This window comes from Grampus griseus (assembly GCF_964374135.1).
Source record: "Grampus griseus genome assembly, chromosome: 3".
Classification (NCBI taxonomy): domain Eukaryota; kingdom Metazoa; phylum Chordata; class Mammalia; order Artiodactyla; family Delphinidae; genus Grampus; species Grampus griseus.
The window spans coordinates 90,507,140-90,523,564 of record NC_139019.1 but is presented as its reverse complement, the minus strand read 5'-3'; the positions used below and the strand labels follow the sequence as shown (position 1 = coordinate 90,523,564).

General features: G+C 36.6%; 1 protein-coding gene across 1 annotated transcript in view; it reads right to left on the bottom strand.

The window, feature by feature from the left end:
- The window catches only part of CAMK4 (calcium/calmodulin dependent protein kinase IV), a gene marked incomplete at its 3' end in the record, with an annotated part of 217,656 nt that overhangs the window by 58,769 nt on the left and 142,462 nt on the right, over positions 1-16,425 (bottom strand). The gene's annotated exons all lie outside the window — the stretch shown is intronic.

Below are 16,425 nucleotides of genomic sequence, written 5' to 3'. Positions count from 1 at the left end.
AAAATTCTTTTTAAACTTTGTATTGCAAATCATTTAAAACATATACCAAGTAGGCAATATACCATGAACCATCCCATTTAACTGTCACACTGCTTCAGCAATTATCAATTCATGGCCAATGTTGTTTTATCTATCTAATTAATTACTTCCCTTCCTCCTTTATTATTTTAAAGCAAATATCAGACATCATATAATTTCATTTATAGATATTTAAGGAGGTATCTCTAAAAATAAAGGACCTTTTAAAAATCATAACTACAATGCCGTTATGTCCATAAATTACAATTCCTTAACATTATCAAATATGCAGTGTTTCAACTTTCTAATTGTATTAAACATGTTAAAATTTGTTTGTTTGTTTTTTTGAATCAATATCCAAATAAGGTTCATGCAATTGATTGGTTGATATGTCTCTTATTCTCTTTTTACCTGTAGCTCCTCTCTCCCATTCCCTCACTCACTTTCTCTCATCTGCTTTTCTTTTCCAAATAAATGACTTGCTCTTTTTGTATAGATTTGGGCAAGAAATTATTCTTTGAAATTAAAGTCTTTCCTTTTTTAATTTCAAGAATTTTCCTGAGTTAGAATATTTCATATTTATTTTCTTCCATTGCTTTGGTTTTCTTCTTTGGGGTATGCAATTACACACATATAAGAGGTTTTCTACTTTATGGACCCAAATAAACAAAATAAGAAATGAAAGAAGAGAAATAACAACAAATACCACAGAGATACAAAAAAAAATCATAAGAGAATACCGTGAACATTTAAATGTCAACAAATTTGACAACCTAGAAGAGATAGAAAATTTTCTAGAAACATACAACCTGTCAAGACTAAATCAGGAAGAAACAGACAATCTGAACAGACTGATCAGTAATACTGAAATTGAATTTGTAATAAAAAAAAAAAAAAACTCCCAGCAAACATAAGTCCAGGAGCAGACAGCTTCATAGGGAATTCTAGCAAACATATAAAAGAGAATTAATATCTATCCTTCTCAGACTATTCCAAAAAATTTAAGAGGAGGGAAAACTCCAAAATTTATTCTCTGAGGCCACCATTACCCTGATACTAAAACGCCAAAGACAATACAAAACAAAGAAAATTATGGGCCAATATCTCTGATGAATATAGATGCAAAAATCCTCAATGAAATATTAGCAAACCAAATTCAACAATATATAAAAAAGGATCATACACTATGATCAAGTGGGATTTATTCCAAGGATGCAAGGACAGTTCAATATTTGCATATCAATCAATGTGATGCACCACATTAACAAAAGGAAGGATAAAAATCACATGATCATCTCAATAGATGCAGAAAAAGCATTTGACAAAATTCAACATCCATTCATGATAAAAACTCTCATCAAACTGGGTATAGAAGGAACATATCTCACAATAATAAAGGCCACTTAAGACAAACCCATATAAAAAAAAAAAACAAACCCATAGCTAATAACATACTCAACAGTGAAAAGCTAAGAGCCTTTCCTCTAAAGTCAGGAACAAGACAAGGATGTCCATGCTCTCCACTTCTACTTAACACAGTATTGGAAGTCTTAGCCACAGAAATCCAACAAGAAAAAGAAGTAAAATCATCCAAATTGGGAGAGAAGAGGTAAAACTAACTATCTGCAGATGACATGATACTATAATATAGAAAATCCTAAAGTCTCTACAAAAAAACTATAAGAACTAATAAATGAATTCAGGCAAATTGCAAGATGCAAGATTAATATACAGAAATCTATTGCTTTTCAATACACTAATAATGAACTACCAGAAAGAGAAAGGAAGAAAACAATCCTGTTTAAAATTGTGTCAAAAAGAATAAAATGCCTAGGAATAAACTTAACCAAGGAAGTGAAAGACCTATACTTTGAAAACTATAAAACACTGATGAAGGAAATTGAAGGTGATACAAAGAAATGAAAAGATATCCCATGTTCTTGGATTGGAAGAATTAATATTGTTAAAATTTCCATACTACCCAAAGCAATCTACAGATTTAATGCAATCTCTATCAAACTACCCATGACATTTTCCACAGAACTAGAATAAATAATCCTAAAATTTCTATGGAACCATAAAAAACCCCAAGTTTTGAAAGCAATCTTGGGAAAAAAGAACAAAGCTGGAGGTATCACGGTCCCTGCTTTCAGACTATACTACAAAGCTACAGTAATCAAAACAGCATGGAACTGGTACAAAAACAGATACATAGATCAGTGGAACAGAATAGAGAGCTCAGAAATAAACCTACACACTTACAGTCAATTAATATATGACAAAAGAGGCAAGAGTATACAATGTAGAAAAGACAGTCCCTTCAATAAGTGGTACTGGGAAAACTGTACAGCTACTTGTATAAGAATGAGATTAGAACATTTCTTCATGCCATATACAAAAATAAACTCAAAATGGATTAAAGACGTAAATGTAAGACCTGAAACCATAAAACTCCTAGAAGAGATTGTAAGCAGAATACTCTTTGACATAAATTATAGCAATATTTTATCAGATCTGTCTCCTAAGCAAAAGAAGTAAAAGCAAAAGTAAGCAAATGGGACCTAATTAAATTTAAAAGTTTTTGCATTGCAAAGGAAACCACTGACAAAATGAAAAGACAATCTACTGAATGGGAGAAAATATCTGTAAATGATATGAACAATAAGGAATTAATATCTAACATATATAAAGAGCTCATAAAAGTCAATATCAGAAAAACAAGCAAGCTGATTAAAAAATGGGCAGAAGACCAGAATAGACATTTACCCAAAGAAAACCTACAGATGGCCAACAGGCACATATAAAGATGCTTAACATCACTGATCATCAGAGAAATGCCAATCAGAATCATAGTGAAATATCACTTCACACCTTACAGAATGGTTATCATAAAAAAACCCACAAATAACAAATGTTGGCAAGGATGTGGGAAAAAGGGAACTCTTGTGCACTGTTGGTGGGAATGTAAATTGGTGCAACCATACTGGAAAACAGTAAAAAGGTTCTTCAAAAAACTGAAAATAGAACTACCATATGATCCAGCAATTTCACTCCTGGGTATATATCCAAAGAAAACGAAAACACTAATTCAAAAAGTTACATGCACCCCAATGTTCACAGCAGAATTATTTACAAGGGCCAAGATATGGAAGGAACCTAAGTGCCCATCAACAGATGAATGGATAAAGATGTGGTATATATACATAATGGAATATTACTAAGCCATTTTCATTCACAATTCGATTTTATCATCCATTCAAATAACTAAGCCAATCCAAATTTAAATGACAGACGCTTTAATTGGGCTTTAGTAGCTGAAACTGCTGAGACACTATACACTTCAAGCTTCTGATGACTTTTAAAACGCCTCCAGTGTACACATGTATATAGGATACTTTTATAACCTCCCTGATGAAAACCTAATATTGAAGTAGCAGCTGAACCCAGAGCCAGCACTTAGTGGTAGAGGCTGCAGGTCTCTCCTCTCCACCTTCTTTTGCACTTGGGAAGCACAGCAACATCTGGGTAGAGTTCTAGCTTTGACTTCTGTCTCCTCATCTCTTGGGGTCCATTCCTTAGCATGCTAACTTTTTTTTCTTGTTTTGTTTGTATCTTGTTTTTTTGTTTGTGTTGGGCTTTTGTTTTCCCTTTGTGTGTGTGTGGTTTGCAATGATGTTCTTGCCTAAACTTTGAATTGCACTTTTTAATAAATATTTGTAACAATTTTAAAAAAATGAATGAAATTCTGCCATTTGCAACAATGTGAATGGACCTAGAGAGAATTATGCTTTGTGAAATAAGTCAGACAGAGAAAGACAAATACTCTATGCTATCACTTATATGTGAAATCTAAAAAATAAAACAAACTAATATATATAACAAAACAGAAACAGATTCACAAAGAGAACAAACAAGTGGTTACCAGTGGGGAGAGGGGAGAAGGGAGGGGCACGATAAGGGTGAGGGATTAAGACACAAACTACTATGTATAAAACAGATAAGCAACAAGGATATATTGAACAGCACAGGTACATATAGCCATTATTTTGTAATAACCTTAAGTGGAGTATAATCTATAAAAATATTTAATCACTATGTTGTACACCTGAAACTAATACTGTAAAACAAGCATACTTTAATTAAAGTTTTTCTACTTTTGATTTACATTGTTCTTTTTACTATGATTTTCTTAATTTTAGTTTATTTTGCAATATTAAGTTATAATTTCATCTATTTTGTGGGCATATCCTCCCGACATGCTTTCACTGCCTAAGGGGACCCTATTCTACTCCTTATTTTCTGTCCTCTTATAATCATTTTGTATTGTAATTAACTGAGCCACATCTCAGTTAAATTTGTTTTCTTAACCTTTTGACAGAGTGGTAGGTCAGGATATCTATTCTAGTTTCATGGCTCTCGACTTTCCGGTTACTTTCATGAAGCATTCAAAAATTGGAAACATACTTTCTGAGATCTCTTCTCTATCTGGAACATCATTCCCTTTCCTCTACCATCTCTACTCTGATTACTAAAGTCTCTTTCCAGAAGTTTCTCCTAAACACAGGGTTTTTTCCCCCCAAAGAGGCTTTAGATATTAATTTCATGAGTTCACAGGGCCTTGACTGCATTAGTCTCTTCAAACCTTACTGTGGGTGTAGCTCTCGCACTTCTCGAAAATTTGCATTCCAAAAAACCCTCAGCTGGGCTTCCCTGGTGGCGCAGTGGTTGAGAGTCCGCCTGCCGATGCAGGGGATACGTGTTCCTGCCCCGGTCCGGGAAGATCCCACATGCCGCGGAGCGGCTGGGACCGTGAGCCATGGACGCTGAGCCTGAGCGTCCGGAGCCTGTGCTCCGCAACGGGAGAGGCCACAACAGCGAGAGGCCGGCGTACCGCAAAAAAAAAAAAAAAGAAAGAAAATCCCTCAGCTTTCTTCTTATACTGGCCCATCCTGCTCCCAAAGATTTGGAGATTTTAGAGATTTGAGTGTTCTCCTATTCTTAGTTCCATCACATGCTCTCTTGCTTCCTTTGCTTCTTCTAATGCTAATACCATGTGGCTCTTGCAAATTGTCATTAGTTTGTCCTCATTCACTCATATTTTAGCTTCATGGACATACCTTGTCATCTGGTTTTGCTATAGATACTGTCAGTGAGGTTTTGGTTTTTTAGTCCTAGTTTCTCTGTCTATTCTTATGGGGATATTTGGGAAGACTGAAAGACTACTTTGTTGTGGTTTCTGTCTTCCCAGAATTTCAAGAGAAAACACTTTTGATAGACTGTAGATCACCAACTTGCACAAGATGTTTTCAGCTGACAAAAAGTTGTGGTAAAGACATTTGAAAAAGGTCAATTCAAAACATGAGACAAAACAACAAAAAACAATTCTAGAAAATTGTTGACTTTTTGTAATTTTGGATTGAAATTTTTCTTAGATGGTTAGTACCTCAAATAGTATAGTTATTTTTCAGAAAGTACCTTCTTTCTTTAATGTTGCAGCAAGAAGTTTTAAGTTCTCAAAGTAGCTGGTGTTAGAAGCTGAATTTTGAAAATGTTTACAAAATAGGGCATGAACAGAACAGATAGGACAAAATAAAAGAGATGTATAACAAGAAAAGCTATATTGATGCAAAAATTCTGACTTTCTCCATTCAATTATTTTGAACATTGCCAAGAAACACAAACTCATCATATTTTTAAAGGATGAAAGATGGAATATCCCTCCTCACCTTTTTATTTATTGGATACCTGTTATGCACCAGGGTCAAATAAAATGTGAGAATAGATTAAAATATTCAGGGAGTTAATATTAATTGGTTCTTAAAAATAAGTTTTCATATGATATTTCCTTAGAATACGAATTTTTCCAACTCATGATTAAGTTACATCATCTACTTACTAAAATTTTAATTGAAATGGTTTCTTGAACTATACTTTCTGAACATTGTTAAATAGAGTATGAGAGAAGGGGAAAAGAAGGACTATTGTGTCAGTGTAAGTTGAGAACTTCGGCTACCATTGCATTATCCTCTGCGTTGCTCTCTAAATGTGGATTCTGTGGTACATCCATCAGCCAACACAAATGTAATTAGTGCGTCCTCTGTGTGCTGCACCTGCTTGGTTTTCTCCAGTTGTTAAAGATGTTGGAAAGATGATGGAAAAGAATGGCTGATAATTAACTTTTTTTTTCCATCTCCCATTCTCCCCAGAAGGGGAGAGAATCAGTTACCTCCTGCCTGCCATAAACAGTGTGGATTTTCCCATGGTCACTCTTCAGGACTAGAGCTTTACCACAACAGCTTTGTGATACCCCTCCAGGGAGTGCTACTCATGGCTCAGTTTATGCAAGAAGTACTCTTTGGGGTTGTTACAGAACCAACTTGCACAACCATGTGCGGCCTTCCTGATGGGAATCCCTCCTTGTCTGTTAAATACACATGAGTTCTTATGAGCATCCCCACCCCTTAGACAGGAAGTGCTTCAGCCACTAGAATTTCCTATCATTTGCTTTATTATGAATTCTCAAGCTTTGACCTAAATATGATATTTATGCATTTTCATTTTGATATAATTTAGGGTTAAATGCCTGTGTTCAGGACATGTCCTTGTGTGATGTCTAGTGACTGGCTGGATGGAGGAGTGAACTTTCTTGGGAGCTGTTTTCAGGTAGCATAGAGGTAAGAATAGTAGGTATAAGAAGAATGGTGAAAATTTCATTAATTTTCTATAATATATACGTTAAATTAGTAATATACTTCATCTAATTAATGGAGAGGATGCATTCTAACAAATATATCCATTCATTTATTTATTCAATAAATATTATGGAATGACCACCATGTGCTGGGCGCTCAGTAGTAAACCAGACACGGCCTCTGCACTCATGGGGTTTCTCTTGGTATGAGTAGACAGACAACAATCAACACAGTGTGCTAAACGCTGTGATAGAGATATTAGAGAATGGCCTGGGAGCTCCTAGAAAGGGCAGGCAATTTATTCTGGAGGCTATGCAGGGTGAGAAAAGGATTCCAGAGGTAGTTCAGACCTGAAGGATGTACAGAAGTTTTCTAGCTGTAGGGAGAGTGGGAACTGGCGGTAGGATAGGTGTAGGGGAGGAGTATGGGATTGGAGAGAAGGGAAACTGTTCTAAGAGAAAGGACCAAGACTACAGTGAGGATTAGATTGTGAGGATGGGGTAATGATATTTAATCAATATTTTTAACTGTCTAATGTGAGCCAGGTACTTGCTGGATTTAATAAAGAATAAGATTTGGGTTCTGCCCCAGATGAGACCACAGATAGTAGAGAAATTACTAATAAATACATCATCATAGATGTAATATATGTTATACTAAGGTTTGTACAGCCAAGAAATTTATTAGTTTTTTTGTCAGAAACATCTCTAGAGCAGACGTGTGGGGCAGGAGCACAAATGCAGGTGCCTCCCCCACCTCGTCTCACGTGAACTCTGCACACCATAGTTTGGTCCTACCATCAGAACTCAACTGTTTCTCTTCCAGGCTCCTTCTGCTAAAAGGAATTTTGTTCCCAGCTGATTTGTTCATCAGAGTGTCACAGGGATAGGTCTCTGAAACTCAGACATTCAATTTAAAATATTTTATAAGTTGAGCCAGGCCATCCATGACTGACTGGGAAGAGCAATAGCAGGGAACTTCTCAAGTTGCAAATGCAGGTTTGTAACTTAGAGCTAAGATTGTAGGTGAAGATATTAGTGACCAAGCAAAGGAAAGTGAAATCGTGCAATCTTTTTCTCTTCATTTAGGTAGCAAGACTATAGCAGATGTGTTTGGTCGATGTCTTCTGCTGGGTATTGTGGGAAAAATTCTTGGCCTTCTCACTAGACTGTTGCTTTGATCACCCATGGAGCCTCGCTCCAAGTCTCGCTCACAGTAGGCGGTCAATAAATATTTGTGGAATCAATACTAATTGCTAGGTGAATGGATGCCAGAAAAATTTCAGACTGTGGACATCTGGACAACTCCTTTGCCTATGTTCCTTATCATGTAGAACAAAAGTACTGGACTGGGAAGTGATGCTCACTTGTTGCAAGCACACTGGCCATGGATCCAGAGGGAGAACTGCTGTATGTATACATGCTTCCCAAAGCAACATGCAACAGGTAGAAACGTGATTGTTGTCCTTAGGAATAAACTCACAGTTACATAGCTCCTAGATATTATTGTAATAACATGGATCTTTTTAGAAACTTATTTTGAACAAAATCAAAGTGATTCAATTCAGCAAAATAGAGTATTTGTTTCATGAGGCAACAAATAACAATTCCTACAAAAAATTTAGTTGAAATTAAAAAAAAATGCCAAGTAAGTTGAACCACATATACACAGTTAAGAGTTTATAGCTTTATGCAAAATACACTAGTGACTTCAATTTTTAGAAGAAACAATACGTTCAATCATTATAGGGGTTTTAGAGCTGTAAAAATAGAAGAATAATTTTGGTTGATATTTTTGTCTTTTGTATTTAAACATACTTATCGCTATATTTCTTTTCAGATTTAGTAATTTCCTTTTCATGTTTCTTACATAATAAGAAGGCAGTTAAGATGCTATCTGCGTTTTAAGATCATTTTCAAAGGTCCAGGGCCATGTAGTTTTTAGCTATGCTGCACAATTTCCTGTTGCTCCATTGTAAGCTGTGCTAAAAATAAAATCTCTCCTAGGATTTTAATCACAACACTGACCCAAAAGGCTGCCCTGGTGTCCCAGTTCCTACAGGTCTCTCAGTCACTAACAGGCCTAGCTACATCTGGAGATCTGGGAAGGAATCACAATGGGGTGTGTTTCCTTCGACTCCCAGGCTGTGATTCTTTGGCCTCGATAGGCGTTATCACTCCAAGACCATGCGTTTTACTTCCACTGTTTGCTATGTTGGCCCACATGCTCTTTCCCACAGTTGGGACTGTTTTTCTTCTCATCATTTTAAACTCGTAGGATGAGAAAACACAGGCAATGCCTATTTCTCTCCAAGGATCTGCTTTAAAATATGACTTTTGTACATTTGCTTCTGTCACCTTAATTGCTGCAAATTGAATTGAGCTCATCTCCAGTCCAGCAGTTAGCACAGACAATGCAGCTGAAGAGCTCTAATCCAATCATATCCTGAGGCCCTCAGACTTCCTGGCACAAAGATTAAGAGCCCTACTGCTCTCCCGACCAATGGCAGCTTTTTCTTAAATGGACATGTTATTAGATGACTTTAAGTTTATATGAGAAAGACATTGGTCTGGTGAAAATGTGTACTGAAGGATTGAATGACACAGGGTAAAAGCCCCTAATAATATGAGTTTCAGGAACCAAGTTTTAAGGGCTGCCAGTACATCATTATGCTGCTACATACAAAACTGTATTTAAATGAATTCTGCTGTACCCTGTGTACATCTACCCCTCCTACAGAAGCTTCGTTCACTGCTTTTTCTTATTACATTCATGTCACCTTTGTCTGTATTGGTGCTTTTTCTAAGAACTCTCCCAAAGAGTATTAAATTTATATGCTTTAAAAAAAAACAGTTTCAAAGGGACTACTAGCACCTGTTAAATTTGAGAAGCTAGGGAGAGAGTGAGGGAACTGTGGCTCATTGTGGGTGCTGGCCGAAGAGTTGACAGCATAGGAGAAAGAGGAGGCCAAATCAAATTGTAGACCTGGCAATGGGCCTAAGGGATTCCCAGTCCAATTCTCTCATACTATAAATGAAAAGCCTGACCCAAAGACATATAAATTGCCCAAGAGCATAGAGTTTATTCAATCATTCATCTGACAAATATCTAAAAATTGCTTGCTTTCTGTCCAGAACAGCTTCTAAGATGCACATGAAGATACTCATATCTAACCCCCCATCAGTGTGCTCTGCCTTGGCCATCACTTTGCCCTTCCCTCTACCCTTCACCTGCTAATTTTCTATTTCCCATTTAAGATTCAGCTCAAAAGGCTCTATTAGCTCCCTGAAGTCATTTCTGGCTTAGAAGACCCCCTTAATTTGTAACCAATGTACTGTGTTTATGCCCCAATTATAGCATTTATCTTCCCCACATGAATTCTTACAGCCAAATTTGTGACCAGTCTCTAGCAAATGCAAAGTATCTTGTGATAGGTTTTTTGTGTACTACTGATTCTTATCTTTATTTTTTTAGTCCCTTGTCATCCTTTATTTTTTTATCTTGTCATAGTGTGGTTGTCTCTATAAGCCTAGTACACTTTTTTGGAGGTGATGGTAGTATTAAAAGTAATATTTGGGTCCATATCACAGTTTACTTTCCCTCTTCTAGACCGTGAGCTACTTGAGGGTGAAGATAACGTCCTCTGGTTAACACGGTAGTGAGAAGAGAATAAAGTGGGTAGTGAATCTGAAATGGTAGAATGAGGCCAGACTGTAAGGGGTTTTGTTTGCCATGTTTAAAAGAATTTCCTTGAACTAAAAGTAGTGAGTAGCCTTCTGGGCTGATCTGTGATCAAATGAGTGCTTTAAACATAGATGGATGGAAGAGAGTGAAACTAATGCCAGTTAGGAGTCTATTGCAATGGGAAAGAGAATGTGAAGTCTCAAAAGGACAGAAGCAATGGGAAAGGGGAGAGGGAATGGATTTGAGAGCTGCTCACAGAAAGAATTATGGGGAGTGGGGCAGGGAGAAGTGAGAGGAAGAGGGAGAAATCAGTGATTAGCTTAGCTGTTAGGTCAGTTCACAGAAGTAGGGAGGAAAAGCAAGATTGAGAGTTGAGGGAAAGATGCTGAGTTCATTTCAGGACATATTGATTTAGAGGTGCCTATGGGACTTGCAGGTGAAAATGTCCAGCAGATTGTTGAAAATACTGTTTCCATCTCTGCTGAGACAACAGTCACCAATGTGACTGAAGCCACAAGAGAGCATTCAATTTACCTACGGAGAATGTATGAATAACTTTAGGAAAGGCAGACATTTAAGGGATGAAAAGAGGAAGAGGAACTCAAGAAAGGGATCAAGATAAAGAAAACCAAAAAGTAAGATAAAAACCAAGGGAAAAAGATGCTGTCAAAAACTGTACTAAAGATATGGAGAGATTTAACCAACAATATAAACTAACACAGACCAGATTCTCCAAAAACACATAGCCTCTGGCCTCGGCAGATCCTTAGTGCTTCTGGAAAGTCCTTATTCTTGTCTGTTCTCACATTTCCAAGCTTTACCACTTCTTTCCTCAAGTGTCCTATTCCATTCTCTCCCAGCCATTGTTAGGAGATCAATTTCTCTTCAACAATACTGAAAGAATAAAGCTTATCAAGTCTGAGCTACTTAAACCTCTTACACTCTCCTCTCCCCCAACACAATCCCATTCCCAGCCCTAGGCAACCACTGCTTTGCTTTCTGTCTCTATAGGTTTGCCCCTTCTGGAAATTCCAGATAAACGGAGTCATAAAATATGTAGTCTTTCCTGTCTGTTTTTTTTTTTTTAACTTAGCATAATGTACTTGAGGTTCATCCATGTTACAGTATATATCAAAGGAACATTCCTTTTCATTGGTGAATGATATTCCATTGTACATTTTGTTTGTTCATTTGCCTGTTTATGGACAATATAAGTTATTTCCTCTCCTGGAACACACCCTACTCTGTCTGCAGGCATCCATTTGAGCCTGCTGTGATGCCCCCAGGGGACTCTGACCAGGAGTCTCATATCTTTTCCCAACATCCATGAAGGTGTACAAGGCTAACTTGTTAGTTTGTAAGTAGGCTAGAATTATATCCCAGCCCTGATATTAAGTCCTCTTTTTCAACATTGTTGCGACTATTGTAGGTCCTTTGATTCTGCTGCAGCTTGACTATGCTTCTGAGGAAGAGGGAAACTTTTTTTAAAACAAATCCTTTTATGTGGCTCTAGATCTTATTCCTTCAGTGTCTTCTCTGGAATGTTCCAAATAAAAGTCCTTCTCACACAGATCTCTCCTGCTTCCCCATCCTGTAGCCTCCTTCCCATCAGCAAATTAATGTGTTACCAGTGTGCCAGCTTAAAATAATAAATAAGCCTCCATTTATCCTGTGTCCCTTTCTACTACCTCACTTTTATTTTTCCCTTCAGAGCCAAGCTTCTGGGAAAAGTAGACTTTAAATCTAGTCCAAATCAAAGTATATGTTTTCTTCATATGTAGCCAGATAAAACTGCATAAGGGAAGACGTATTTAAAATATCCATGGTTGAAAAACAAGTATATATATATATATGTATATAAAAATGTTTAAGTTAAGCCAACACTTAAGCAGAACAAAATGTTACATTACTAATTTGAAGTTTTATTTTTAAGTATTAAGAGTACTGGCATTTGCTTACATAGCAGCAGCACGGCATGGTAGAAAAATCATATGCTTTGGAATCTAATGTACTTGAGTCCAGTTTCATTTAATTATTGGATCCAATGTAAACTGAGTGATCTAATGGTAGTTAACGGAACACTCTGATCCTCAGTTATCTGGTCTACAAAATGTATATATCAAGGCCTACCTTGTATATGTGTTGCTGTGAGGATTAAATGAGATCATGGTTAGCAAACTGCCCTGCCACTGCCAGGACCCCAAAAGGCACTCACAAATGGCCCTCATTATAGTGACCAATTATCCTTTTAGACAATAAGATTTTATAGGTCTTCACTTTAGACAATTACATTAATGACTAATTTTTGACACAATAGTCTTCACAAATTCAGATGTGTTCTGATTTTGGTTAACAAGAATACCAACCCTGACACAACTCCATGGAGACTGGAGAAAAGACCTAAGTTCCATTTCTAGAATCTTTTCCTAATGACAATGTCCTGAAAATTCCATTTACTTCCACCAAGAGTAAGAGACCCAGGAATGCTGAAGTAGAAACGACTATTAGGACTGATACAATAGGACTCTGTCAGGTAATTAATGGAGTAAATTCATAATCCCCAAACATAAGCACTACTTCTCCTGCATGTTGATGGCTTGTTGTTTGGAAAGAGAATATTTTCACTTTTGGGAAATGAAAAAAGAAAGTTTGTAGTCAGACAGATGTGAGTTTCAGGCCTGACTTTATGACTTATCAATTTCTACAGTTGGTGTTCTTGAAAAAAATGGGGATAATAATGCCTTAGAAAAACATGAAGGGTGATTGAGTGAGTTAAATCATACACAGTTTTGCATAGGACCAACCAATACATCAGGGATTCTCCATAAACACAATAAACAATAGTTTATTCCCTTGGAAGTGATTTAAAAGGTGCTAACTGGATTTAATAAGAAAGACAGTGAGGCCATATAAGGAGGAAGAGTTGGACGAAAAGACACACCAGCTGCCTATTTGGGGAAGATCATTTACCTTGACTCATTCTCAGTTTCCACATCTGTATAGTGGGGACAATGCTCTTCATCTGCTTGCCCCAAAGGGTTGACATAAAACAGGAAGACACACTAGTGTCTGTGAAAGAACTCTTAAAACCACATGTACTGAATTTCTGCTCTCAGTAATGGTGGGGTAGACAAGCGTACAGCCAAGAACAATGAAAACAAGCTAAATAAAATATATTTTAAAGTATATTTGAAGACATCTCAGAGTTACGAAGGAAGTTAAGGCTTAAGGAGCCAAGATCTAGAAGAGAAGAAAAACCCATAAAAACAACCCTGATATCTGATGCCTATGCTTTCCCTTTAAAAGCATTTACTGATTCTAAATCAGTAACTGATGGGGTCATCTCACAGGGTAGAGGGAACAGAAGCTGGCATTTAGATTCTGTCTGTCAAGGAAGGGGGCGCCCTCGCAAAATCCCCTGGCTTAAATTGGGACCCTTAAAGAGCAAAACCCTATGAGTAACAGTTGACAAGAAATAGATCCACCCTCAGGAAGCCCAGCTTTGAATCAGTCCACTGCCTGATTAGGTTAAAGTGATCTGTTCCTTACCTTAACTGCCTGTTAGAGCAAAATAAAATCTGCTCTTTTGGAAGGCAACAACATTTAAAGCCTCAAATTCTAAAACCTTTTATACATAATGTTTAGCATTTGAACAAACATAATCTAGCACGCAAAAACACAAGGAGAAAACAGAAAAAAAAAGACAATTAAAAATTCACAAGTTATTCTGATACTGGAGTTAGACAAAAATCAGAAAAAAAAAAAACAACCTTTAAAAAAGTTTAATTAGAAGACCAGAAGGACACTGCTAACTTAGTTGTCTTAAAATACAATCATTTTCTGGAAAAAAACTACTTGAAAATTTACTCTTAAACAACCTCAGAACTTGTCCACTTAAAAAGTTCAATAAATTTATAAGAATTGTGACTAGATTGAGATGGAACAGAAAATGTTCTGGAGGTTTTTCCATGATATCATAATTTTGTGGAAATTTTTTTGGGGGATTATCTTGGACACAAAATATCACTGATTTTAATCCCTAAAATTGTAATCCATTGTCCTATGCAATTTACTATTCATACTCTACATGAAACAGCAGATTCCACTTGGATTTACCATGTTTCGGTTTTTAGGAGCACCATAGAACAGATCTTTTGTTAATAAAATACAACCATTTTGACTATAGTGGACTAACATAATTATCGCTTCATCAGTTGCTCCATTAGTTCATTCATTAGATACTATTAGAGTCATCATTAGACCAGAAATGAATTTCTATCATTACAATTAAATATGTTTGGTTTTTGACCTAAGTACAGGAAACAGAGACCATATTTTGATTTTTAACTCTCAAGAAAGAAATAAATGGATAATAATGCAGGATATATTTTCAGTTTGATTCAAATTTAAAGATAACTGTAGAATTAAGTAACTTAATGGCAACAGATATGTGGACAACAACATTCAGGGGGAAAAAAGTCTATTATGTACGACCACTAAGAGTTTATAGAGTAGCTGAGTGCTCTACTGGCTGCCTGCCATTCTTCAGATGTCCTCTGTTAAATCTGAATATTTCATCCATTTATCACTGTACATGAAATTTATCAACAGCATTTAGTTTTTCACTCTTACCTATAGCTGAATTAACTCTATTCCATCAAAATCAACTAGACTGCAAGATGAGAGAACCAGAAAGGCTGGGGAGAAGGGAAGGAAAGAGACTCCTGATTCCAAAATGATTTAAACAAACAGAGGTTAGAAGGTAAATAGGAAGTGCCATTGGTAGATGACAACTTCATTGTGAAATTCCTGTCCTGCAATTATTTACAAAGAACAGGAGATTTTTCTCTGTTAGACCATAATTAGCAGAGAAATATGTAAGTCTTCCTTAGGAAGATCTCACGGCTCCAGAGCCAGCAGGATCTAACTATAAATTGACTCTGTTAATGTACCTAAAGAAGGAATATGTCCATGAAAGAAGTCAGCTAAAAAGGTGTTGAAAAAGGACCAATTATTGGCAAATTTAGGCAACATTCAAATAAACTAGTCCAGAAGAGTCTTAACTAAGCATATGGGAACATGACAGTTTTAGGATAAGGCTATCCTTATAGTGGATCAGAGTGTCTCAGCCTCCTTAGGATCATAGTACAGCTTCAAATTTGTTCTGAGGTTCAGAGAAGTTAAGCAAACCGCTCTATGTTAGTTATTTGTTCCTTAAGTCAGGATTTAAAACCACGAGTCCAACTGACTATGAGCCAAATACCATAAGAAGAAGTATCAATATATGTCTAGGCTACCTATGCTTACTTCCCTCAGGTGATTCATTTATTTGTAAAGAATGAATATAGTTTAAATGCTACAATTTTTAAAATCTGATAAATTCACATAACTTGCTCTAAGGAAACTTTAATATACATCTGAACAAAATGTTGAAGATACATATGTAGCTCCAATCAAGGCCATTTTGCTCCTTCCTATCTGAAGATCCAAATCTGCACTGGGTAACATTAAAAGCAGAAAGGAACTTTGAAAACCAATACGAAGACTTTTGGAAGCTCTTAAAGAGGCAGTAAATTTAACTGGGTGGAGTAGGGGTGGGGAGGAAGGGGGGGCACGCTCTTCTCCTAACACATTCTAAACCCTTAGGTATCTTTCTCCTCAGAGTCCATTCATTGTAGCAGTTGCTTACTCACTCATTCATGCAGCAAATATTTATTGAGAATTTACTGTGCTCCAGGCACTCATGCTACATTAGCAGTTCATCAACCTCTCTGCTGGCTTCTGTCTTCAGTCCACTTCTCTCCTAACCCTTTCTTCAACCAACAAGACCTTTACATCACAGAAACTGCAGTTTCTTACCATTTCTGATATATACCTACTCAGTCTCTTTGTCTTCTTCCAATTCCATTCTTGCTTAATTACCCTGTTCAGCACAGCAAAGAGCTGCCCATTAGGGCAAAGAGGGAATTCAGAGAAGATAAGGAGGGTTGGAAAGCTATGGAAGCTTAAAGTGTGTGTCTCTTGTACAAAT